Source organism: Antechinus flavipes, chromosome 6, assembly GCF_016432865.1.
Source record: "Antechinus flavipes isolate AdamAnt ecotype Samford, QLD, Australia chromosome 6, AdamAnt_v2, whole genome shotgun sequence".
Taxonomy (NCBI): domain Eukaryota; kingdom Metazoa; phylum Chordata; class Mammalia; order Dasyuromorphia; family Dasyuridae; genus Antechinus; species Antechinus flavipes.
In genome coordinates, this window is record NC_067403.1 from 209,052,263 (window position 1) to 209,078,627 (window position 26,365).

The 26,365-nt window shown below is 35.7% G+C and overlaps 1 protein-coding gene across 5 annotated transcripts in view; it reads right to left on the reverse strand.

Moving 5' to 3' along the window:
- Nucleotides 1–23,088, reverse strand: part of STK33 (serine/threonine kinase 33) — a 243,098-nt gene extending 220,010 nt beyond the window's left edge. For 2 of the 5 annotated variants that reach the window (XM_051964326.1, XM_051964322.1), the window contains exon 1: nucleotides 22,631–22,726. The gene's annotated coding sequence lies outside the window, so the exon portion shown is untranslated. Of the gene's footprint in view, nucleotides 1–22,630; nucleotides 22,727–23,000 lie in introns of those variants that run through there. The other 3 variants (XM_051964323.1, XM_051964324.1, XM_051964325.1) reach the window with 2 other exon arrangements.
- Between the last annotated feature and the right edge of the window lie 3,277 nt (nucleotides 23,089–26,365).

Sequence of the window (26,365 nt, forward strand, 5' to 3'; positions counted from 1 at the left end):
TTTTTAATCCCCATCCTTAAAGTTTATATTTTAATGGAGAGATTAAAACATTATGTACAGGATATTTGCAGGTTATATGAGAGGCACTAGCAAAGGAGATCAGGAAGAGTGTCCTATAGAAGGTGGGGTACTAGACAATGAGTATCCAGGATGTGCTCAGGACCTATACACTCCAGAAGCAGTCTGTTCCACTTGGGGATAGCTCTAAGCATTACAATATTATCTGATTAGGACAAAATACAAAATCCTATTACTTTCTTATTCCTAGGTGCTAGGACGCCCTTACCATGGTTTAGGATTACTTTCCTGCCCAGCAACCCCCGGTGCTTGGTCCAATGCCTGGTACGTATATAGTGGGTACTTAATAAATGTTTAATTGTCTGACTCAACTTTAGCTTACCATCCACTAAAACCCCAAGATCTTTCTAGATAAATTACTGACTCGCCACAGTTTCTCCATATTGCACTTTAGGGGCTGGTTTTTAATTCAAATAGATATTTATTTATTTATTGTTGAGTTAATTGGGGTTGACTTGTCCTGGGTCACACAGCTAGGAAGTATTAAGTGTCTAAAATCAGATTTGAACTCAGGTCTTCCTGACTTCAGGGCTGGTGTTCTACCTACTGCACCACCTAGCTGCCCCACTTTTTAATTTAATTTAAAAGATTTTTAATCTAAAAGACTTTATATTTATCCCTATTAAATTTCATCCAAATAGCTTCAGTTCAAAACCTTCCAATATATGAACTCTCCCCTCTAAAATTTGCCATCTGTATTTATCCAACTTATTAATAGAAATATTCAACAGCACAGAACAAAGCACAGATCTCTGGGCTACTCAACTAAAGACCTCCTTTCAACGTGACATGAAACTATTAATGACTACTATTTGGGTCTGGCCACTCAAATAGCTCCAAATCTCTTCTATATACCTATATGCAAGTGTAAGCTTTTTAATCTGTAAACTCACAGACAACAGAAAATATCGTTTATCTTTGCATCATCAATTCCTAACACAGTGTATTTTACACAGTAGTAGGGAATGAGTCATTTCATTCATATCTGACTCTCTGTGACCCTATGTGGGGTTTTCTTGGCAAAGATTCTGGAATTGTTTTGTCATTTCCTTCCCCAGCTCATTTTGCATATGAAGAAATGAGGAAAATGGATGAGTAATTTGTCCAGGGTCACACAGCTAGTAAGTGTCAAAGGCTATATTTGAACTCAAGTCCTCCCGACTTTGGGATCATTGTTCTATCCACTAAACCATCTACCTGCCTCACATTTTATATTCCAGAGATTTTTTTTAAATTGTTAAATGTAGAATGTTGAAACAAAAAAAAAAAAAAAAGCTTTTCACTTATTATTTATCCATTTTCACATTTCTTTTTATTTTCTACAAAACGTGAGAATACTTTGGAAACTTGGAAATTACCTCTGAATCCCACAATTCACTGCAAATAAGAATCTCATGTTGCATAACATAATAAAGAAAATTTATAATTCTTAGAACATAAAATCAAATAATGACAAATGTAGGCCATTTGCATTCAGTTGTTGGACTCCAAATACAATATAAATAAAAATCAATTAAGAAGCAATACTCTAACATGACATACAAAATCTTTCATCAAAATGACTTTGTTCTGCACCCCAGGGTTCATTAAATATACATTTTATAGCTCATGACTGAGACATAGAAGAGGCAAAGAGAATATCAACAAAGATGCACAAGGAATCTTGATTAATGAACCAGTCATTTTTGTACCACCATGATGGCAGAGTAAACCAGGTCTTAACCTACATTTCAAAAACCATGGCTGTCTTATGGAGCTTTTATGAATCTATTATTTAATATGTATTAGAAATCTAACAATATATTAAGTTATATAAGCAGCACAGCTTTGAGGATGGTTCCTGATTTTATGTGTCTGTTTCCTAAACTGTTTATTGATCTAATTACTTTTCAAACCCTGTCCTTCCCTCTTGATTTTCTTAATCCTGCTGATAATATTACAAACTGAAAGCTACATGAGGCCATGAACTGTGATACTTCTCTTCTTTGAATCTGTAAAACCTAACAGTAGGGCTCTGCTCATAGTTAATAAATATTTGCTGATACTTGATAAGTATTTGCTGAATTGCAATTCCAGGAAATGGGTTTTTCCCATTCAGGTATACCTCATCTATAAAGAATACCCTGATCTCCATTTCAGGAACACAACTTCATTCGTTTAGCCTATCAGGTTTATTTTGGCACATTTAAGTTTGCCAGTGTGGTACAATTGAAAAAGCATAGAATTAAGGTTAGCAAACTTGGGTTCAAAGATTAGCTATGACATCAGATATATTACCATAGGGAAGTTATTTATTCTCTTGATCTCAGTTTATCCAGCTATAAAATGGGGACAATATTTGTACTGTCTATCTCCCATTGTTATTATGAAAAAAGCATTTCATAAATATTAAAGCACTATAGAAAATATGAGTTATCATGAGAGTATTTGCTAATAATGTCATTCCATCTTAGCTCAGGAGTTTCATTATAACTGAAAGAATGAAAAATGCCCCCCCCAAAAAAAAATTCCAATTTGTCCATCATATGACTGAAATGTGAATGGCACACCTGTGGTTTTAACCAATTCCCCAGGGCTATCTTCATGGAGAATTGTAAAGCTTCCCTTTAAGGAAACAAAATCTTTGTGTGTCCAATAGGGACCTCTCTACTTTTCTCTGCATTTGTTTTTTCTGTGTGCTTCTTGGTGCTCCCTTAAAAAGACAAGTCCAATGACCTGATTCCTCTGATCAAATCTAGCTAATCTCATTATTTCAGAAGCATAATCAGATTCATTCCTGTTTTTGTGTTTTCACTTAAGATTGCTCCCTTCCCTTGAGGAGAACAATCCTTCCTCCACCCTCCAATAATCAAATATTACTCATTCTTCTGGGTAGAGTTGAAATCCCACTTCTTTCTCAACAAAAGAAAGGCTTCCATGACTATCCCAAGCCTCACGGATCTTCCTTTTCTTCTCAGTATCTATGGTGGTCACAATTTTTGCCTCCAAATCTAGTCCCTTCTTATATATACTCTTGGCAGTATATAATATTTTTTCATGTGTATTCATGCACTTTATTAAATGTAAAACATTGTAGCAATGTTAACTATTGTTCTTATTAGACTTGCTGCATATCGAGTCATGTAGAAATGATTTTAGGTAATTCTTAATAAAAAGGCCAATCAATCACTTATTAAGTGCTTATTGTGTGTCAGGAGCTGTGCTAAGGACTGAGGATACACATACAAGCAAAAAAGAAAGATAATCTCTGCTGTCAATGAGTTTCCATTCTAATGAGTAAAGATAATATAAAAAAGGGAACTGAGACCAAAGGGAACAGGGCCAGGGAGGTACCAGTATGGGAACATGACGGCAAAGTTCAGAGAAGCAGAATTGGGAAATAAATGAAGGATAACTGCCCTGAGGACCTCCTTCAAAATTGAGGTTCCCAAAAGAATTCACCAATGAGAAATGGAGGCCACAGGGTTAGAGAAATTTCTCAGGATAAGAAGTGAAAGAGGGAAGATCCCAAGTAGATGTGCCAAACAGAGGTGAGATTGACTGTCAAGCATGGTATAAGATAGATTTATGTTTCGAGCAACTACCCCTCTAACTCTAAGGATCTATGGTGTCATGGCAGTGTAGGAAACAACATTGGACTAAATCAGAAGGCCTAGATTCATCAAATTCTGACCCTATAAATTATAGAATTAAAATTATAATGTTCCACAAATCCCATCACCTCTCTGGACCTTGGTTTTATTTTCTATAAATGAGGGAGTTTGGATTATATGATCTCTAAGTTTCTTTCCAGCTCCACTTCCTAAGATTTCATCATTTCTATGGCTTATTAAAAGTTTATTGAATTTATAAATGCATGCAAATACATGTATTTGTGTGTGTGTGTGTGTGTGTGTGTGTGTGTGAGCAATAACATTCTATATATATAAGGATCTTCAAAAACTGAAAGCACATTAAGGCAATTAAATATTGGTGAGTATAGCTCAGAGGAAGACCCTCTCAGTGCATCACAGAACCTAACTGTTGTAAATGTCTAGTGGCCAAGTTAATATTATTGTGAAAATGACACAAATCAGCCAGGTAAAGAGGCAGTAAAGCTTCCTTCAGCATGGAAGGAAGAAGCAGTCATGAATCTTGCACTTTAAGGCCACTGGAAATCAGAGAACCTGTCCAAAGAAATACTTTAAAGACATTATGAAAGTTTCCATCTCCAGACAGAATATATGATCTCCAGCACTGAATTGAAAATCAATAATGTCTCATTCATACCAATTTCACAAAAGATAAGACTGCAAGCCATGATGAAATGGACACTACTGCATCTATCAAACTATTTTCAATTCTCTATATTTCTCCAAACTCCAAATCATCTGTTATTATAGGAAATAAGCACAATCACTAAGGAAATGACATTTTCAACCTTTGCATACTATGTATGTATTACGGTTTCCTAGATGACACAATGAAAACAGCACAGAAAGAACAAATATTGTAGCTCAAGGGAAGGGTAGAAGTGACTTTTCCTGATACTATTTTTGTTTCTTTCATCTGAATGCTGAGAAATTTCCCTATTTGAATTTTCGTTTTTAATATCTGTACTTTTTATTTTCTCATTATTACTAATTATAATGTAAGAACTTGATTTTAGTCAAGACACAGAATAATAAAATGAGTTAGAAATTACCTCATTCAGTCCCCCACTAATCTAAATATGAATCATATCTATGGCAAACTTAATAAATGTCCAATCAGCCTGTGTGTAAAGGCCTCTAGCAATAGAAAACTTATTAGTTCCTCAGATAGCCCATTCTACTTTGAAATACCTCTATCAGGAAGTCAGTCCTTCTGTAAAGCAATTTGAAATCTGCTTCTCTGCAACTTTGATCTTTTGCTCCTAATCAGGGTCAGAAGTCAAGCAGAGTAAGTTGTAATATACATTATTTATATCAGTATTCATCTGAATAGGGAATCCTCTTCATAGTATCACCAAATTCAACTTGAAGACCAGCAAAAAATGGATATTGGAAGTGCAACCTTGGCTTAAGGTACAGAGAGTTTTAGAATAGGAAGGGATTATGAAGGCTAACTAGTCCAACCTCTACTAAGAAGGAACTCTTGGTAGCATTCTCTATTACCACATAAACCATATCTCTCCATCATAAAGTGGAATGCAGCATGAAACACTGTCAGATACTTTACTGAAAATGAAGTGAAATTTATTTATCACATTCCCTTGATCTACCAGTCTAGTCTATTTTAAAAAAGCAGATGAGGATAATCTGGTGCAACCTAATCTTAATGAAGTCCTGCTGACTTTTAGTGATTACTCCTTCTCATTCTATATGCTCACAAAAATTACCTTAATAAAATTAGAATATTGCAAAAATAAAAGCCATTCTTACAATCTAGAGCTACAAGACTCTATCCTCTTCCTTTTTTCAGGATACTGGGAGAACATATGCCATTCTCAGTCTTGTGATATCTCTTGGGTCTGACGAGATCTTTCAAAGATCACCAGAATGTAACTCAGCAATTGAATCTCCAACTTCTCTTAGTAGCCTAAGATATATTTTGCCTAATCTTACCATCTTGAAGTCATACAGGACAGCTAGATGTTGTCTATTTCATTCATTATCTTTGGATTAAAAATCCTCACCAAATATTTTTGTTTCATATTTCTCAATCTAAAGATCTATTTGAGAGGAAAAAAAAACAGAAATAAAATGCACACAGCATTTTTGTACAAATATTTGAAGTAATGGAGATTAGTGCATTATGAGGCACTTCTCCTTGTTTTGTCTTCCTATTTTATTCCTTGTGGGTTTAGCAGTGTTTTAAGCAAGTTGTTTTCTCCCTTCCCTTCCTCCTAAATTTAAAGTCTTTTGATAAGTTCTTCAGTTCTTAGGCAAGTAAATTCTTTTCAACCAGTATTAAATGTACTCCCATCCCTAGTCCAAAGCTCATAAGTTCTTTATCTTTAGCCCTGATCTAGAAACCCAAATTTTGGTTCTGCCACTATTTTCTTAGTTCAGAACATTCACTTACATTGTCATTGCTGTACTGAGGTTTGTCCTTTCAGCTAGAGGCAGTAATAATAATACCCACATTGTTCTACATATTTAGTTTTACACCAATGAAATTGTCAAAGAGGTATTTATAGAATTGGACAAAAGCTTAATAAAAATAAATAATTAGAGGAATGTAGGGTTAATAATATCAAGACATATAATGAACAAATTAAGTGTACATTTTTGGGGAAAGGGTGCTACCAGAACTCAAAATATATTACAAAGCCATAATTTTCAAAACTACTGGTATTCTGTATGTGCCAAAATGTAGTGACTAGAAGCTGGAAAATGAATGGATGCCTATCAATTGGAGAATGATTGAGTAAATTGTGGTATACGAACATTATAGAATATTATTGTTCTGTAAGAAATGACCAGCAAGATGAATATAGAGAGAACTGGTGAGATTTACATGAACTGATGCTAAGTGAAATGAGCAGAACCGAGAGATCATTATATACCTCAACAACGATACTATTTGAGGATGTATTCTGATGGAAGTGGATCTCTTCGATAAAGAGAGCTAATTCAGTTTCAATTGATCAAGGATGGACAGAAGCAGCTACATTCAAAGTAAGAAGACTGGGAAATGAATATAAACTGCTTGCATTTTTGCTTTTTTTCCCGGGTTATTTATATCTTCTGAATCCAATTCTCCCTGTGCAACAAGAGAACTGTTCAGTTCTGCACATATATATTGCATCTAGGATATACTGTAACCTATTTAACATGTAAAGGACTGCTTGCCATCTGGAGGAGGAGGTGGAGGGAGTGAGGGGAAAAATCGGAACAGAAGTGAGTGCAAGGGATAATGTTGTAAAAAATTACCCTGGCATGGGTTCTGTCAATAAAAAATTATTAAAAAAAAAACAAACTGGTATTGTACCTCATTCCTATCAGATATGCTAACATGAAATCACAACTGTTGAAGGGAGACGGAAAAACAGAGAAACTAATGCACTGTTGGTGAAGTTGTGAACCAATCTAAGCATTCTGGAGAGCCATTCAGAACTATGCCCAAAATCAAAATTGTATATACCCTTTAATCCAGAAATAACACTATTAGGCTTATATTCTTAGGAGGTTTTTTTAAAAAGGAAAAGTCCTATAGATATAAAAAGATTTATAGCAGCTCTTTTTTAGTGGCAAGGAATTGGATATTGAGGGGATACCCATTAATTGGGGACTGGCTGAACAAGTTGTAGTGTATGATTATGACAGAATATTATCATGTTTTAAGAAACGAAAATCTGGAAAGACATAAATGAACTGCTGCAAAGTAGAATGAGTAGAACCAGGAGAACACAATAACAGCAATATTGTACAACTGTACAATCAACCGTATGTGGCTTAGATAATCTCAGCAATACTAATAAAAATCCAAGGATTTACAATGAAAAATGCTAACCACCTCCAAAGAGAGAAAAAATGGACTCAATGCAGATTGAAGCATACTTTTAATTTTTCTTTATTATTCTGAGGGAATCTACTTTTTCTTTTACAACATTACTATACCTCCAAACAGATTGAACATATAGGAAAAGGTCTTAAGTGAACATAAATACTTACAGCAGCTCTTTTTATCATTAACAAAGAACTGTAAACTATCAACTATCAACTTCCTCCCAGTTGGAAAATAACTGAGCAAATCAAGGTAAACAAATGGGAGGGAATCCTTCCTTTTCTTTCACTCTCTTCTTAATTTTCTACAATCTGGCTTCCAACCTTATTATTCAACCAAAACTGCACTCTCCAAAGTTACCAATAATCTCTTAATTACAATCTAATAACTTTTCTCCATCTTTATTCCTCTTGACTTTTCTCCAGCCTTTGACACTGTCAATCAACCTCTTCTTGATACTCTCTTCTCTCAAAATTTTTATGACTTAGTTCTATCTTTGTTCTTTTACCTATATGATCACTCCTCAGTCACCTTTGCTGATTCTTCATCCATCTAATCTTGAGTGCCCCACAAGATTCTGTCCCAGACCCTCCTCTCTTCTCCCTCTATTTTTTACTTGATGATCTCAGTAGTTCTCAAGGTTTCAATTGTCCTCTTTATATTAAATATTCTCAAATGAAGTCATCAGCACTTACTTCTTGCTGATCTCCAGTCTGCTGTCTCCAATTGGACATCTTGAATTGGATGTTCTGTATAGTTCTTAAACTCAATATGCCCAAAACAGAACTCATATCTTTCCCCCAAAATCATCCCCTCTTCCTAACTTCTCTATTACTGTTGAGGACATCACCATGCTCCTAGTCACTCAGGCTCAAAACCTAATTGTCTTCTTTGACTCCTTATTCTTTCTCAGTCATATATATTTAGTCTTTTGTCAAAGCCTATTAGTTTTGCCTTCATAACACTCCTCACATACTCCTCCTTCTCTCCCCTGATATTGCTACTACCCTGATGCAGATCCTCATTTGCTCTGACTGTATTATTGCAATAGTCCTATTGGCTAATGTCTTTTCTCATTCAATCCTCAAAGTGATGTTCTAACGTACAAGTATGACGCTACATCCACTCCCCTACTAAAGAGACTTCCTCCCACCTCCAGGATCAAATTTAAAACCCTCTGGTGTTTAAAATCTTCATAACCTTCTCCCCCTCCCATCTTTCCAAGTTTCTTGTACCCCCTTCAGATAATATAAGATCCACTGACACAGAACTCCTTACTGTTCCTCAAACAAGAAATTCCATCTTCCTACTCCAGGTATTTTCTTTTAGCTGTCTCCCATGCCTAGGATGCTCTCCCTCTTCATCTCTTCTAGACCATGGCCTCTATGGCTACCTTCAAGTTACCAGTAAAAGTCCTACTTTCTATAACAACTGTGAAAATTTAAAAATGCTGATCAATGATCATCCCTGATTCCAGAACATCAATAATGAAGAATGTTATTCTCTCATGACAGAATTAGGAAGGACTAAAATGAAAAATGAGACTTTTTGAACATGGCCAACATGACGATTTATTTTTTTTGACTATGCTTACATATTACAAAGGATTTTTTATTTCTTTTGAGGGGAATAGATGTAATAGTGGGAGAGAGAGATATAATAGATAGCTGAAAATTAAAAATTCAAATATTTAAAAAAGAAAAGATCTGGTAGATTCAGTCTCCTTTAAGGTTAATCAAGAGTGTGGTTTTGATACCAAAAAAGGTAAACTAATTTTAAGCTTCATTAAATTAAGTACTCTAACAGTCCCAACTGCATCTGCTTTGGTCAATACATTGGCATACAAATTAAGTGTATATTATTATGAAATAAGAAATGAGGAAAAAAGAATATGAGGAAATCTGAGAAACTTGAGAAGAGCTATAAGAACAAATGCAGAATGAAAAGAAATCAGAATCAAAAGATTAATATATACACAGAATACAATAATGTAAATGAAAAACTCGCTAAGAAAAGTCAAATTCTGAGTATTGGAGAAGCCAATGGTTGCTTTGTAGAAGATAAAAAAGAAAAGAGGGAAGTGAACAAACAGATCAGAAGGTTGTATATTTGCTCAGATATGGTCACTATTGGTTTTCTTTATCACAAGAGTGTATTTAATCTGTAAAAAAAAAAAAAAAGGGGACACTTTTTTTCTTTTCCCCCAGAGAGTTTGTGATACAAAGAAAAAGGCATCCACAAAATCTTTTTTTTTTATTTTAAGTAAATAAAGAGAAGAAAGGCTTGAACTGACTTTTTATGGACTCTTTTAGAGCTCTACATTCAAGAGTATTAACTGTCTGAAAAGGGCAAAGGAATAAAACAGTAATCTTAAAGGTGAATAGCATCACAGATAAGAAAGGCTCACAAAAAGTAGAGTCTAGTAACATGATTTTGCCTTCAATTATCTTTACCTTATCCATGAAGTTTTTAAAAATAAAATCAGGAAAAAAGTTTTAATATCTCATTGTCAGTATCAAAATTCCTTTTCTCATTCTTTTCCTCACCAAAGATGGCTAGAGTTTCATATATCAGTTAGCATGGGCAAACAGAACCATGTGAGACAGGGTTAGCCACAACAAACTGCCAGGACAAAAATAAAAACCAAAGAAAATTCATGTCAGTAATTACATCCCGAATCCTCACATTGGCATCATCCTGAAAGATGAACTTTACTTATGCTGACCAGATTGGTTGACTGTGACTCTTGTGGGGTACTAACTCTTGGGATAAAAGTCACCCCCTTGTATTGTTCAATAAAAGAGATCTTCCAAATCTCTAGTGAGTCCCCATTCCATCTATTCCTACTTATTCACTAAATCCTGAGTGCAAAGAGTGGTACTAGATTCTAAATATTTTTTTAAATCTTTATTTTATTTTTAATTTATGAAATAAAACAAAAACAAGAAAAACAGAATTTTTTTAAAAAAAGATGATTGCACATGAAACTGCAAGAAAGAAAGAAAGAAAGAAAGAAAGAAAGAAAGAAAGAAAGAAAGAAAGAAAGAAAGAAAGAAAGAAAGAAAGAAAGAAAGAAAGAAAGAAACATTCTAGGAGCACAATCTGGAATTCTGTCCAAAGGGCAACCAAATTTAAATGTACAAAAATATTCATGGCAGCCCTTTTGTGGAAGGAAAGAATTGGAAATGCCCATCATTTGGGAAATGACTGGACAAGATTTGGTATATGAAGATAATAGAATAGGACTGTGCAATAAGAAATGATGAACAAGCAGATTTCAGAAAAACTATTAAAGACTTGTATGAAATGTTACAAAGTAAAGAGCAGAACCAGGAAAACACTGTACATAGAATCAGTAACATTGTAAAATTATCAATCATAAATGTCTCAACTCTTCTCAGAAACACAATGATCCAAATCAAGTATAAAGGGATTCACAAAGGAAAATAGTATCCATATCCAAATAAAAAAATCATGATCCCTGAATGCAGATTGAAGCACTTTTTTCACTTACTTTATTCTGTTTTGTGTTTTTCCCCCTTTTGATTTATTTTTTCTTCCACAACTGTGACTAATATAAAAATATGCTTTACATGATAGCATATACATAACAACATATCAAATTGCCTACCATTTTCAGAAGAGGGGAGAGGAAAGGAGAGAGGGAGAAAAATTTGGAACTCAAAATCTTGCAAAAAATTAATGCTAAAATTGTCTTGACATTCAAGACATAAAAAGTTAAATACTATTTTAAAAAAACTATCATTACCTTATTTGATTGAGTTATAGATGTAGTAAATTTTATCATTTTATTTTCATTTGGCCTAACAATGACAGAACTGTTTGAAAGCTAAATATCTGAAATTTATTTTTCAGAAGAACTGAAAGTATGTTTCTAAACTTTCAGTGGTTTGCATTTAATGTCCAATTTTAAAATCAGATTTCATCATTTCATATGAAGAAGTTCTTCAAGAAGAAGGATTTCGGGGCAGCTAGATGGTGCAGTGGGTGGAGCACCAGCCCTGAAGTCAGGAGGACCTGAGTTCAAATCTGGTCTCAGACACGTAACACTTCCTAGCTATGTGACCCTGGGCATGTCACTTAATCCCAATTGCCTCAGCAAAAAGAAAAGAAAAAAAGAAAAAGAAGAAGATAGATTTCATTTTAAAAAGTCAAAGAAAGTTTGTTACTCCAGGTCAAAATTGCAATGAATTATAATGATACCAGGGACACTAGATGATTCCGTGGTTAAGAGCAATGGGCTTGAAATCAGGAAGATTTGAGTTCAAACTTAGCCTCTGACACTTACTAGCTGTGTAAACCTTGGGCAAGTTTGTTTGCCTAATCTACTATTTCAGAAATTTTACTTAACTACATTCAAAAATCAATGTTATAAATCCTTCACAAATAAAGGTATATTACTTTACTAGATAAGACCTAAAGATCTTAACAAATGGTCATATGATTTAGTATCATAAATACAGTTTAACATGATAAAACATAGCATTTTCCAACATCAAGAATATCCAAACTATGTATATATAAATATCTACTTAGTGGGTTATTATCATTAATGTTTAATCTCAGCCTGTTTGTTCCAGCTACCTAATATCTTCTAGGCAATTTCATACTAGCCATCAGCTGGTGTGTACTAATATATTATAAACTAATTTAAAAATATGCCTGAGTCAAACATGACTAAGAAGGCAAAATCATTCAAAGACAAATCACATGATGGATTTCAAAGCTAAACCAAATGCCTTGGAATCTACTTATCACAAGCTCCACAGAATAAATAATTGTGAAGTTATTACAATATTCTTCACATTGATGACAAGAGAGACATCATGATTAGAAGACCTCACATTTCTCATAGTGGTAAAAGTACACTCACCTCACCAACTCCTTGGGAAGTGGATCATGTAAATGTCCTTAGCCCCATTTCTGGTAAGAAATGTTCTAATGCTCAAAATAAGTAAGTGATTTTCCCACAATGAACCATCTAATTCTATTAGCTGATAGTCTTGGGACTGAAATGTAGATTTTCAAATTACAAATGGATTCCTCTTGCTACCATATGACATTACCTTAACAACAGAAATTTTAGATTTTGGATATTTAACCCTGCTTTCCTCTCAATAAAGATATCCCTTCAAAATATTACTAATAGTGATCACTTACAATCCACTTAAACATTTCTGGTGAGGGGAAGTTCACTACAGTTTATACCATTATTAGACAGCTAGAAAGTTCCTCTTTACAATTAAACTAAAATCTGTCTTCCTTTATTCTTCCACTCTTTAGTCCTAGACACAAGTAAGTCTATTTCTTCTACCCAAAAGTCCTTCAGATACGTTAAGCCAACTAATTTGTCTTCCCTAAATGTTCTCTTAAAATAGCCCCAGTTCATTTAATCATTCTCCACATGACACAATTTTCAGAACCTGGACTTTGGTTGTCAGGGTCTTTTTTGTCCAGAACAGAGCAAAATATTCCACAAATGACTACTTTTACCCACAAGCCACTAAGGACTCTGGCAGCTAATAGTCTGCCAGTGAATTTTAAGGGTATCTGCCCACGGTCCAAAAAAAAGTCATTCTACATTATAGTGGCTTTTCTTAAAATACTTTCAACTCATTCATGTGTGTATGACAGGTGACATGTACTATGAAAATAGAAGCTGGACAGGCAGAAACTATTAATCAATAGCATTCAATGTCAAATAGAAAAGGGGAGAGGAGTAAAAATATAAAGAAGAATTTTCTCAGCACGTTCATTATAAAATAGGCATTAACTTTTCAAGACCAACATATCTGAGTTAGCAATAGAGTTAATAAGCTGTAAGATAAATACAAGTCTTAAGTATTGGCAATAAGCTTAATTACATATATGATAGTCATATCCCCTAAAACTGACAACTTTCATCACATCTCTGCCACATCAAATGGAATCAGAATTCCAGATGTAATTAAGGCTATTTAGTTTCCTTGAAGATTGTAGCAATCGGGCATGTTAAACATTCTAGAAAAGAAACATTTGATCTAATTAAGTAAATCTTATTGAAAAAATCAGTCTGTAAAACGGAGATAATAAGCTGCAAAGGAATGACTTATTAATAACTTTTAGCATTGGGTATAATTAATACAGCTATTTCCAGATATCTTGCCAGCTAAATTTGAAAAGCTGAAAAAAAAAAAAAAAGATTTCTCTGGAAAGCTGGATCTTGGTTGTGATTCCTCAGAAATTTCAACTCTAGTTGATGCCTAATAATTCTGTTACCTTACAATACTTTTTTCTTCTTCTTTTCAGTTGTGACCCATTCCATCTGTGGTTTTCTTGTCAAAGATACTGGAGTGGTTTGCTATTTCCTTCTCCAGCTCATTTTTCTAAGACAAACATAGTTAAGTGGTTTGCCCAGGGTCACATGGTTATCAAGTGTCAAAGGCAAGATTCAAATTCAGAAAGATGAGTCTTCCTGACTTCAGGCCCAGCATTTTATCCATTGTACCACCTAGCTATTCCTAAACTAATCCATCACCCTTAATTTATATATAGGGAAAATGCAGTATGGGGAAATTAATTGATTTCCTCAAAGAACACCTAAGAAGATCATAGAAGAACAGGATTAGAATAAACACAAATATCGTCCAATTATTCTTGGGGTGGGATGGGGGAACTCAAGGGGAAGGGAAGAAGATAAATTGTCTCTCTAAACTATAGCCAGAAAAACTTAATAGAAAACTGTAGAACAGCTTTCTGTACAAGTGGTTTGTGAGAATTTAGAAAGCAAAGTAATTACTGTGAGCCAGCACAGATTTTAATAATAAGTCATATCAAATTATTCCCATTCCCTTTTTTTCAGTAGATTTCCTAATCTAATAGAAAATGGTAAAACAAATTTGAGCTAAGCATTTGATTGGGAGAAGCCAGGTAGTACAGTGGAAATAGTGCTGGCTTCTAGCTTAGAGTCAGAGGACTTGGGTCTGAGTTACAACTCTGCCATTTACCACCCATGTTGTAAGTTACCTGACTTCTGTTACATTACTTGGAAAACTAATGGATTGGACTAAAATATTTAAGATTCCTCCAAGTTCGACATTATATTCTTATAAAGACTTTCATGAGAGGATATGATGGAGAAAGATGGGCCATATCACTGAATGGTTAAGGAATTCATAATCAGCTAACTAAAATGACTCAAAGACTAGCAATTAAATTAAGATTAATCTACAAAGTGACCTCTGTTTCTTCCTATCAGCCTGGGCAAGTTCAACATTTTTAATAATTACTTGAATAAAACAGAAGTCAATACAAGGAGAAAAACTCATCATCTATTATAGTAAAAGACAAAACTCAGGATTGAAAGTATACAGACATGGCAAAGAGCCAAAATATAAAGTTCTGGACTTAAACTTTAAAAATTAAAGTTTAATACATGCATTTAATGCATAAATACAGAAATGAATTTACAAGCCAATTCCAATAGATTTGTGATGGAAAGTGCCATTAACATCCAGAGAACTCTGAAGACTGAAGGTGGATCAAAGCATAGGATTTTCATCTTTTATTGTTGTTGCTGTTTGTTTGCTTTTTTGCCTTTCTCGTTTTTTTTCCTTTTTGCTCTGTCTGTGTGTGTGTGTGCAGCATAACAAATATGGAATCGTGTTTAAAAGAATTGCATGATTTAACTTATATTGGATTGCTTACTGTCTTGAGGAAAGAGGAGGTGGAGGAGAGAGGGAGAAAAATATGGAACACAAGATTTTGAATGTATTTGGAAAAATAAGCTACTATTAAAATAAAAAAATAAAATAAGTTAATGTAATAGGATTTTCATTTAAGAAGATATAGATGAATTAATTTAATACAAGCCAAGAGAATAACAACAGAGGGCTACTCAAAAAGATTAGCATAATCTAAGGCCATACAAACAAAATCATAGTGTCCAAAAGAGATGGTCAGATGATTATGAATAAGCCTAAAATTTGGGAAAGACAGTTTAATAAATAAAGGTCTCCCATTGCATCTGGGGCCATCACCAGTCCTCTTGACCAATGTCCTCCCATTGGACTTCAAAGACACTGGAGGAGATTGATGACTTTCAACAGTTCTGCCTCACTTAAATCCAACTACTTGCAAGTCAAGATATCACCCTCTTAATGTCATCGGTCCTTTTCAAGAACAAAGGACAAATAGTAACAATATTGTACTCATTTCTGAACACTTAAAGGAAGTGCTGAAAGAACTAGGAATATTTAGACTAGAGAAAACTTAGGGAAGACAAAGAATAAAAGATTTAAAGCTAGGAGAGACTTTAGAGACCATCTAGTCCAACAGAAAAGAAAACTAGGGCCCAATGGGGTTGAGGTTTGCCCACAGTCACTTATAATTGCTTTCCTTAAATATGAAAAGTTGCCATGAAGGTGTGCAATTAGGCATATTATGTGTTGCTCCAAAGTACAAAATCAGGATAAAGGTGTAGAAATTACAGAAAGGTAGACTTCAGCTCATTATATAATAAAAAAATCATTTTCACAGAAAATGGGTGACTTTATAGTGAGCTTCTTGTCATCAAAAAGTGTTCAGAGGTTAGATGATTTTTTGGTCAAATAGATTATAAAAGAGTGGCTTTGGGGGCATGTTTTCTTATGCTTGGTATATAATAGTTGCTTAAATGTTTATTGATTGATTTATTAACTAATAAATTAAGGGAGGTAGATCTCCAAGATCCCTTCTAGGTTTAAATTTTGTGATGCTTGAATTTGATATGAAGTTGGGTTATATCACCTCTGAGGTCCTTTTCAATTCTAAGATTCTATTTTTTCATGAAATTACCAAAAAAAAAAAAAACTTACATAGATGTTTTCTCTATCACAGTGAAAAGTAAAAGTAAACAATAAATAAGCACATGTGAAATTAAATGTAAAAGTTTAGGAAACTGAATTCCCTTATAGCTCTAAATCCTACGAATAATATGTGTTGTTTTAAAAATTTGTCACTGTTGGTATTTATATTAATTAAAATCAACATGAAGAAAATGAAATCCTATTATCTTGAATACATACGCACCACAGCACTAGCATTAGCCCAAACCAATCTGAAGACCATTGAAAGGGAAATAAATACAAAAATCACTAAAAACTGCAATAATAGAAAACCATACACTCCACCCAAAAGGTCAGTCATACTATTATATTTAGGACTTACAAGAGATTCTTGTACAGATGCTAAAAATATTTAGGTCCCTTAAGAGAGAAAGAATTTGAGAGAATTCAACTGTACCTAAATGGAGCTTCAAACATCTTGTGTTTGCTGATTGCAAATTGATTCTTTCACAGCAGGTCCTCTATATGTCATTTCAGAGCAACATTTCATTGTGATAAAGAAAATATGACTGAGTATAACTTTAAATTACCAAAACAACCACGTGGATATGGATGGTTAGAGGATGAGAATTTTCTTTCAGGCTATTCTGAGACACCACCCAAAATGATTTTTTGAAAGTCTAAATGCCCAGATCCCATATAACAGATACGTAATATCAATCAAGATTTTACATTCCAAATGAATATGTTTACATATATAATACAAAAACAAAAAGAATATAGTAAAGGATCTCTGAATTTATAAAGTTCTCTGTCCTCAAACATTAGAAATTTTTTCTTCTACATTTCCTAGATAATATAGCATCCTCATTTAAATTTAACCTGCCAATAGTCTTAGGAAAGATAATTAGTCTATCATATATGGGAGTGACATATTGATTAATTTTGCTCATGATATAAATCCTTCTAACATAAAACAATTTCAGGTCAATAAAACAGTAGGGATTTGTGAGATAATTAGTTTCTTATACAATCTAATGCATATTAGATTTATTGGGAGGAAATGGACTAATTCAGTTAAATAACAATTTGAAACACTTTTCACTTTCTGGAATCCCTAAAATATTTCTTAGAAACTAAATGAAACTGCTAACATTTCTGAATTCCTAGTTTCCTTTAAGATTCAGCTCAAGTACCAAGTTCTATGAGAAGCCTTTCCTAATTCCACTATTCATTAGAGCCCTCCCCTCCTAAAAAAAAAAAAAAACATAACTCCTTTGCATGTATTTTGAATTTACTTATTTGTAAAGATATTGCATGAATACACAAAATTTCAGTAGAATATAGGCCCATTGAGGGCAGGAACTATTTCAATTTATCTTTGAATTCCCTACTACAATGCCTAGCACATAGTAGACACTTAAGAAGTGTTTGTTGAAAAAAATAAAGTATGAATAGATAGATTCATGGATGGTTGAATGTACTGATGAATGGATAGATGGTCATTTGAGTGTCAGTTAAAGGAACTGAAGATTTTCAGCTTCCTGAACACTTAAGGGTGATAAATGCTATCTTAAGGATTATCATATGAAAGGATTCAATTTGTTCCATTTGGTCCCAACAGAAAGACCTAAAGAAAAAATGAGTTGCAGAAAGATAATTTTAGGTCTGCAAAATAAATCTTCCAATCATTAGGGATGTCCCAAAGCTGCTGCCAAGGAAATGGGTTTCCTATGAATGGAGATCATCAGAGACTTGATGGTCTGTTAAAAACATAGTAAATGGGGGCTTTCTATTCAATTGGAACTTGGACTAGATGAGTTACTTTTCCAATTCTTGAAAGTTTTTGTGACTTGGAGTATTTTGAGCAATAATAAGGGATCCCGCAGGATGCTGGTCAGCAGCTACTGCTGCACTTTGCTTCATTCTGTCCCTCAATAGATCTCCATGCTAAGAGGGCACACCAGTCTACTTCCTAGGATAGTCCAGGAGGATACAAGGGAACTAACTACCTTCTGAGCATCAACTACCTCTCTCTCTCCTCTCTCCTTTTCCAGTAAATCTTTTTTTTTTTTTTTACCCTTCCTTGAAAACCTTTCTTTACACCTGCCACATCCCTTCTCTTTCCCCCAACTTAGCAAATCTTCCTTCTTGTTGCTACACTGTATATTCCCCATACTGCTACGGCCTCTTTTTAATCTGAGACACTACACTTTAATTATCTGAAACTATACATGCAAATAACCTTTTAAAAGAACTTTATAGATAACATAGAATCACACGATATGCCTAAACAAATTACTTATAAACATCAATGAAAACCCAATAAGAATCAGTATTCACTTAATCTAGAACAAGGTTCATAAATGTTTGGGTCTTAGAACATCCTTGACAGTCTGGTGAAGCCCATGGACGCCTTCCGGAATATGGTTTTAATAGCAAAAATAAAAAATAAAAAATACATAAAGATTGTAAAGAAAATCAATTATCTTGAAATACTATTATGAATTTTTTTTTAATAAAAATGAGTTCACAAAGTCAACTTTAAAAGCTCTGGATCTAAAAAGTACTATTAAGGTAAGAGATTTACTTTCAGTTCTCAATGGTGCATCATATCTCCAAAATTAACTTGCTTGTTAGAAACACTGTATAGGACTAAATGATACAGTAACAGAGCAGAAGTCATAATGTCTCTTTTCAAATCTGTGTATATGGTAAAGTCTTAGCTATAAAATAAAAAGTTACAACATGAATTATATTGAGAAGACTTGAATGTGGAATTGAAAAAGTAGGATTTTGAAGAAAAATGCTAAAAAATTTGGTAGAACCAAAATATACATACTCTTAAGAATATTAATAACACCACAGATAGAGGATATTAAAGTAAAACAAGGCCTCATATGTTGTATAGACAAATACCCTCATAGACGGAGAAACTGAGGCTTAGATATTTTAAATAAGATAGTAGAGGTGGGGCTTAAATCTGACTCCAAATTTGATGCTCTTCTGAATGCTGATATCTAAATTAGATATTAACAGTTCGTCCTACTTACAATCTCAAGTATACAACCCACAGGTGAGAACCAGGACAGAAAGCCCAAAAAGCTTCTAAACAGTCAAACACCATGCATTAAAGCTTACTGGAACATCTCAAAGGTTCCTATATTCAGAACTAATTTACTCTTATTTTATCACAATTCCCAGTCACTAACTCCAAACCATAACAGCCATTTCCATTCAGACCTTCAAACTAACTCTTCCTCATTGGAATCTTGGGCCTCCACCTTTGACAAGTGCTTTGATCTCTGACAGATAAGCTTCACCTTATCTTGATGGAACCAAACCCTCACTTCCTGGCTATGAAGTTAGAGGACATATTTCCCCCACCCTCTTTTCATATCTATATATTGTGTTCCCTCTTAAAATGTAAGCTCTTGAGAGCAAGAACTATTTTGCTTGTTGTGCACAGTCCCAGTACTTAGCATACAAAATAAAAATAAATGTTTAATAAATATTTTGTCTGTTTTTCTATCTACTATCTCAGATATTTAGCCAAATACATAATAGAAGTATCAAATTAGAAGGGGAAACAGACTGTTGGAGGCAAGAACACTGACAGCAGCAAAAAGTGATAGCCTAAGATCAAAAGGCCCAAAATAATAATAATAGTCCAAAAATTATAATATGGAGACAAAAGAAAGTAAAAATTAGAGCTTTGATGTTGCCATCAAATGACAATCACAAGGTCTGTTACTTTAGGAAGCTTTAGGAAGTCCTATCTGATTACAAGTTGACACAAAAGAACTTCATTATTAAATGTAAACAAATCAACTAATCAATATACACATTTATGCAGCCCCACTAAGTGTCACACACAGTGGTTACAAAGAAAAAAAATAAACAGTCCCTGCCCTCAAGGAACCTATATTTAATAGGGAGGAGAGGGGAAAGATATAAAGTACACATTTAAATCAATATATAAAATATGTATAACATAAATATATAAAATATGTATAACATAAATTTATATAATAAGTAAAGGTATTAGCTGATAGAGGAATCTGAAAAGGCATCATGGTCTGAGTTCTGAAAAACAGATTCTAATAGGCTGAGTCAAGGAGGGAGAGGCATGAAGAGCCATGGTGGGGGAGAAGGACTTAACTTGTCTATAATGATGAGCTTGAATTTTCATAAATAAAAGGTTTTTATTAAGCAAGACAGACATTTAAGAAAGCAAAAAGATTAGGAATTTTTGTTTTAAAGAATTCAATCAAAACTGTTTAAAATAAAATTAAAAGTTCTAGCACTTAGACAAACTTTAGTCACTTGGAAAGATCTAACAATTCTATTTAGGTCAATAAAACAAAATAGATCATGTCTTCAAAATGTATACTACTTACATTTTAGATTATGCTTTAAAGTGTACAATTTAAACTGTGGCTAGCATTTTGTTTAAAAATAAAACCTGTGTTTCTAAACTATAAATATGTATTAAGTGCAGTGACCAATCACAATTCATGGTGTAATGGATAGAGTAATAAATTTGAAGTCATTCCCTGCCTCAGACACTTGTGGAGTGATTCTGGGAAAGTCATTTCTCTGTACTCAGTTTCTTCATCTGTACTTCTAAGGTCTGTTTCAACTCAAAATCTATGATCCTATTACTTCAGAGGATTGAAAAAAGATCTGACCTTTTGTCGTAGAAATGGCTGACTGTAAGTATAGAAAGGTATATTTTCACATATGGACAATGCACTAATCTGTTTTGTTCACCTGTAAAAAGATGAGTTTTATGGGGAGTTCGAGAGGAAGTCACTTAGAAGTGATATGAAAAACATAAATCACCAATAAAAAAATTTAAGGGCAAATTAAGTTTATGAAAAGGAATTTTTTTTTTGTAAATTCATGATTTGAAACTATTTGATTTACATTCAACTTGTTTGAAAGTTGTGCGTTTTATTCATCATGATTACAGGATTAAGTTTAGTGGACAGGGCACCAGGCCTGGAGTCAGGAAGACCCGAGTTCACATTCAGCTTCAAATATTCACTAGCTATGGTCACTAAACTCTGTTTGCTTCAGTTTCCTCATCTGTGAAATGAGCTGGAGAAGGAAATGGCAAAACACAGGAGTATCTTTGCCAAGAAAACCCCAAATGGAGTCACAAAGAATCAGACATGACTAACAACAAAATAATTGTCACAATTTACAGAAACAGCCAACAAATATTTGTCTGCTATGAATAGAAAGTAATACTAGACAATGCAGAAGGATTAGAGGAATATAATTGTCTTTAAGGAGGTTATAATTACAGGGGATGTAACTAGCATAAATGTAAGGCACCAAATAAGTGGTTCAGATAACTGTTAGAAGTATTCAAAGAACATTATATTTGGGCTATTACCACAAGTTTCAAAGACAAATCAACGTTTGAAATGGGTCTTGAAGGATATGCCAGTTTGAATAATTGGAAAGGAAGAGAATAGGAATTCTAATCAATAGAAAGTGAGGTGCTTCAATGAGTGGGAATGGGGCATAAAAATATCAAGAATAGGATATGAGAAAGTTAGTTGGTGGTGGTGGTGGGCCATCCAGAGAAGTAATTGGAGATAAAGTCAGAGACATAAATTTTTACCAGAATAGAAAGGGCTTTGAATGTCAGGCTTGGGAGTCTGGCCTTGATCTGGTCGGCAGCCCAGAATCATTGCAGGATATAAAGCACAGGGATGACATGATGAGAGCCGTGTTTCGAGAATATTAATCTGACAGGCATGTATAGGAGGGATTGAAGATGGGGGAGGGAGAGACTGCCTGCGTAGACATGAGATAACGGACTATTGTAGTTAGCAGGAGGTAATAACGCCTATTGGGTGGTAACAGTCAAAACTAGAAAGCAATAACAAGTATGAGACATTACAAAGGGAAAATCAAAGGGGTTTTAGGGTTGTTGAATAGCGGGTGTGAGGTGTGAGTCAAAGATCCCTGAATAGGCCTGGGGGCGCCTTCATTTTAGAGAGGGAGACTGGGAATCCAAGGGGCCAGGGCTAGGCGGGTAAGGGAGAAAGGGGCAATAAGAGGGGAGGGAATTAACTCTAGTCCTTCTAGCCTGCCAGCCCGGACGAAAGGCAGCAACAGCCCCGAGTGGACCCGGGTTAGGAGAAAGGGAGGGCAGTTTGAGGGAGCAAATGGGACTAGGACCTAGGATATTCAGACCATGTTGCCCCTCCTGCAGCGTGAGGGGGAGGTCGCAGACTCACAGAATGTCAGAACGCTTCTCGGGTGTGAGAGGGAAGAGGGGGACAACCACAATGGAGCCGGTTCTTCCTAAAACTCCAAGACGCAGACCCGACGACCACATGGACGAAGAGGACAGCCGCAGTGACGGGCCCAGGTGACCTTGGGAGGAAGCCTCCTCCGGGAAGCCCCCCCGGCTGAGGGGGCGACGAACCCGGAGAGGGGCCAGGTCGGGAAGGAGGGTGGAGGGCGGCCCCGAGGGGTCCGGGGCTCCTGGCCCAGGCGGCCGGTTTACCTCGCGTTGCCGTAGCAACTGGATAGCAAGCAGGAGGCCGGGCCGGGACCTCTGCAGGCTAGACCGGAGAGGGGGGAAGAGGCTGAGTGGTCACTCACCCTAAGACTGCCAGGGAGCGGGTACCGGGACTGCCGGGCAGGGCGGACTGGCGGGTCGGAGGCCGGGCACTCTGGGCTCCCGGAACTGGACCGGCCCCCACAAGAAACTTTTCGCCCTGAGGCTGCTCGGTGGAGAAGACTGGGGCCGCGCGGGGACAGAGCGGACGCGAGGGGCTCGGAGCGCGAGACTTGGGCGCACGAGAGCATCGGCGCGCCGAGGGCAGGCCGGGACTGGGATGCCTGCCGCGACTGGAAAGGGCCGGCCGGGACAGGGAGCGGCTGAGACTGAGGACCGGCCCGGACCGGAGGGCCGGCTGGGGTGGAGGAGCCGGCCGGAGCGGGCTCGGGGGAGGACCGCCACCGCCCAGGCCGAGGAAAAAAAGCGAGCCGGTTCATTTGATTTTGTTTTACCAATTTACTAATTATTTAATACTTTGGGGGAATGTGTCTTTCTGAGATGGGGGCGTCAACAATGGCATCTTTTGATTGATTGGGCGATTGGGCTTGTTCGAGAATCATTCAATAATTTAATTAAATACTTGCTAGGATTTGCATTTTAGTGAGTATTAACTATTTCAGTTACTTTAACTTTTTCAATATAACTTTTTTTGTGTTTTGTTTTCTTAAATGGAAACTCAAGGAAGCCACCTCCCCTTGAATTCTGTACTGAATGATGTCCATGGTAAGTATAGTATAGGTTTCTCTGTTTTATGTCTTGCCTGATATTTATGATCTGACCCATGGACAAGCTTATCTCTGATGTTACATTTTTCAAGGACATTTTTAGAAATGTTGTTCCCTATCCCGCCTCCCCCCAAAAAAAAAAAAATCAAGATCTACCAGTCAAGCCTGGAATGGTTGGGGTTTTGTTTTTGGAGGAGGGAGAGGTTGTATAGATAAGGAATATACAAAAATACATATATATACATTTTATGTATAATATCTTCTTATATGTATACATGTTGTTTTCCGTGATAAAATGTATCTCCAGTTCTTCCCCCAGTGCCTGTCATGGACTCAAATGGATCTATAATCTCATCAATTCAAGCTACCCTCTAAGATTCAGATTAGCACCATTCCATGCCCAGCCATCCTTTGCAATACCGTCCAGTATGTGGACCCAACTGAGGGGGAACCAACTGAGGTGCCAGAGACCTTCCTCTGACTTCTCCTCTAATCTTTCAATTGTTGCTGTTCAGAGTTTCTCATTGCTTATATGTTGGCACCTATTGATAACAATCATATGCCTCTCCCTAACCCTATGAATGATACCCTTTTAAAATTCTTCATAAGTAATTGTATTCCATGTTTTGCTGCCATATGTTGAGTACATGGTACATAATAAGCACTTAATAAATACTCTGTCTTGCAATATTGGTGGACTGTTAATATTAAAAAGATAAGTCTCTGCTTTCATAAGAAACTTGAAGTGTCTAAAAGATCTTTGCAAGCTTCCTGAAAACAACACAGCTGGCTCTTCTCCACCTGTTCAAATCTGCCTGATCCTTACCTGGCGGCCATCTCACTACTTTCTGTGCCACATAGACATGCTGATGAGTAAGTTCTAGAAAGCATCCATATAAATACCTGTTAAAATCTGAAGAAAAATATTCATCCACTTGGCTTCTCCTGTATGGATAGACTGCCAAATCCCGTTGAATCTTTATAGATCTCCTTCAGGAGCTTGAGGTAGTCAACCCATTGTCATCTACAATTGAGAATCTGGGAGGAATTTTTTTCAATTAGCTCCTTGATCACAAAAGCAGATTATTGGTTCTTTTCCTTCTGCCTTCAACACACCCAAATTTCTCTTATTCTAAAAACAAATAGGAGGCAGCTAGGTGATACAGTGGATAGAGCACCAGCCCTGAAGTCAGGAGGACCTGAGTTCAAAAGTGACCTCACACTTAATTCTTCCTAGCTGTGTGACCCTGGGCAAGTCACTTAATCCCAATTGCCTCAGCAAAAATATAAATTAAATAACAAAAACAAAAACCACCTTTCAGGGCACCCTACCATTGCCTTCTCATCCATTCTCATCTCCTCCCTTTCTCATCCAAACTCCTAGGAAAAAAAAAAGTTTTCTAATATACCCTGATTCCACTTTCTTTTCTCTTATTCACTCATCAACTCTTTAAAGTCTACCTTCCAATATCATCACTCACCTGAAACCTCTTTCCAAAGCTATCAAAGATTTCTTAGTTGCCAAACCTGGTGTTCTTGACTCAGTTCTCATTCTCTTTTTTTTACTTTTTCTGCTCCATTTGAAACCACCCTCTCCACTAGCATACTTTCTGTGATCTCAGTTTCATGACACTATTCTTTACTGATTCTCCCTCTACCAATCTGACCACTCCTCAATCACCTTTGAGCAAGTGGCATTATCATGCTTCCTAATTGGGTGTGTTCCTAAGGCCCGATTCTGATCTCTCTTTCTCTCTCTCTCTCTCTCTCTCTCTCTCTCTCTCTCTCTCTCTCTCTCTCTCTCTCTCTCTCTCTCTCTCTCTCTCTCTCTCCCCTCTCTCTCTCTCTCCCCCCCCATTCTTTTGGTAATCTCAATAACTCTGAAAGGTCTAATGAGCATCTCTATACATTTGATTCCAGAAATCTATTTCTCAAGTTCTTGTACCTTGCCAACCTTCAGTCATACATCACCAGATACCTATTAGATATTTCAAACTATATTTCCAGAGATATCTCAAATTCAATATATTCAAAGCAGATCCATTTCTCTTTTCCCCAAAACTCGCCTTTCTTCTAAAATCCCCTGTTTCTATTGAATATACCACCATTCTTCCAATCTCCCAAGTTCATAACTCTAGCATTATCCTTAACCACTTCCTCACCTCTTTACACCACATATCTCCTCAGCTGTCAGATTCTTCCCTTTCTACTTCTATAATGTCTGTCACATTTGACCCTTTCTTTCTTCTCATACAGTCACCACTTTAGTTAATCTTTTATCAGTTCTCTGTTGGACTACCTCCTTACCTCAGTTCTCTCCCTACTCCTATCCATCCTTCACACAGTGAATGTTTTTAAGTACAGATGGCAGCATGTCACTCCCCTGCTCAGTAAACTAAATTAATTTCCTATTGCCCAGATGACAAAATATTAACTCTTCCCTTTAGCTTTTAAAATCCTTTACAGCCTAGTCCTATTGTTAGTCCTATTTCTATTACTTCACTAAACACATCTGGAATTTTGATGGTAGAGTCCAAGTATGATAGCATGCTTTCTTCTATGGTGAAAAGAATTTATTAGAATCTTGGAAGAAATCTTTTCCATTATGCATCATCTGTGTAATAAGAGATTTGGACAAGATGATCATTAAAGTATCTGCTAGTTCTAAACGCCAGAGAACC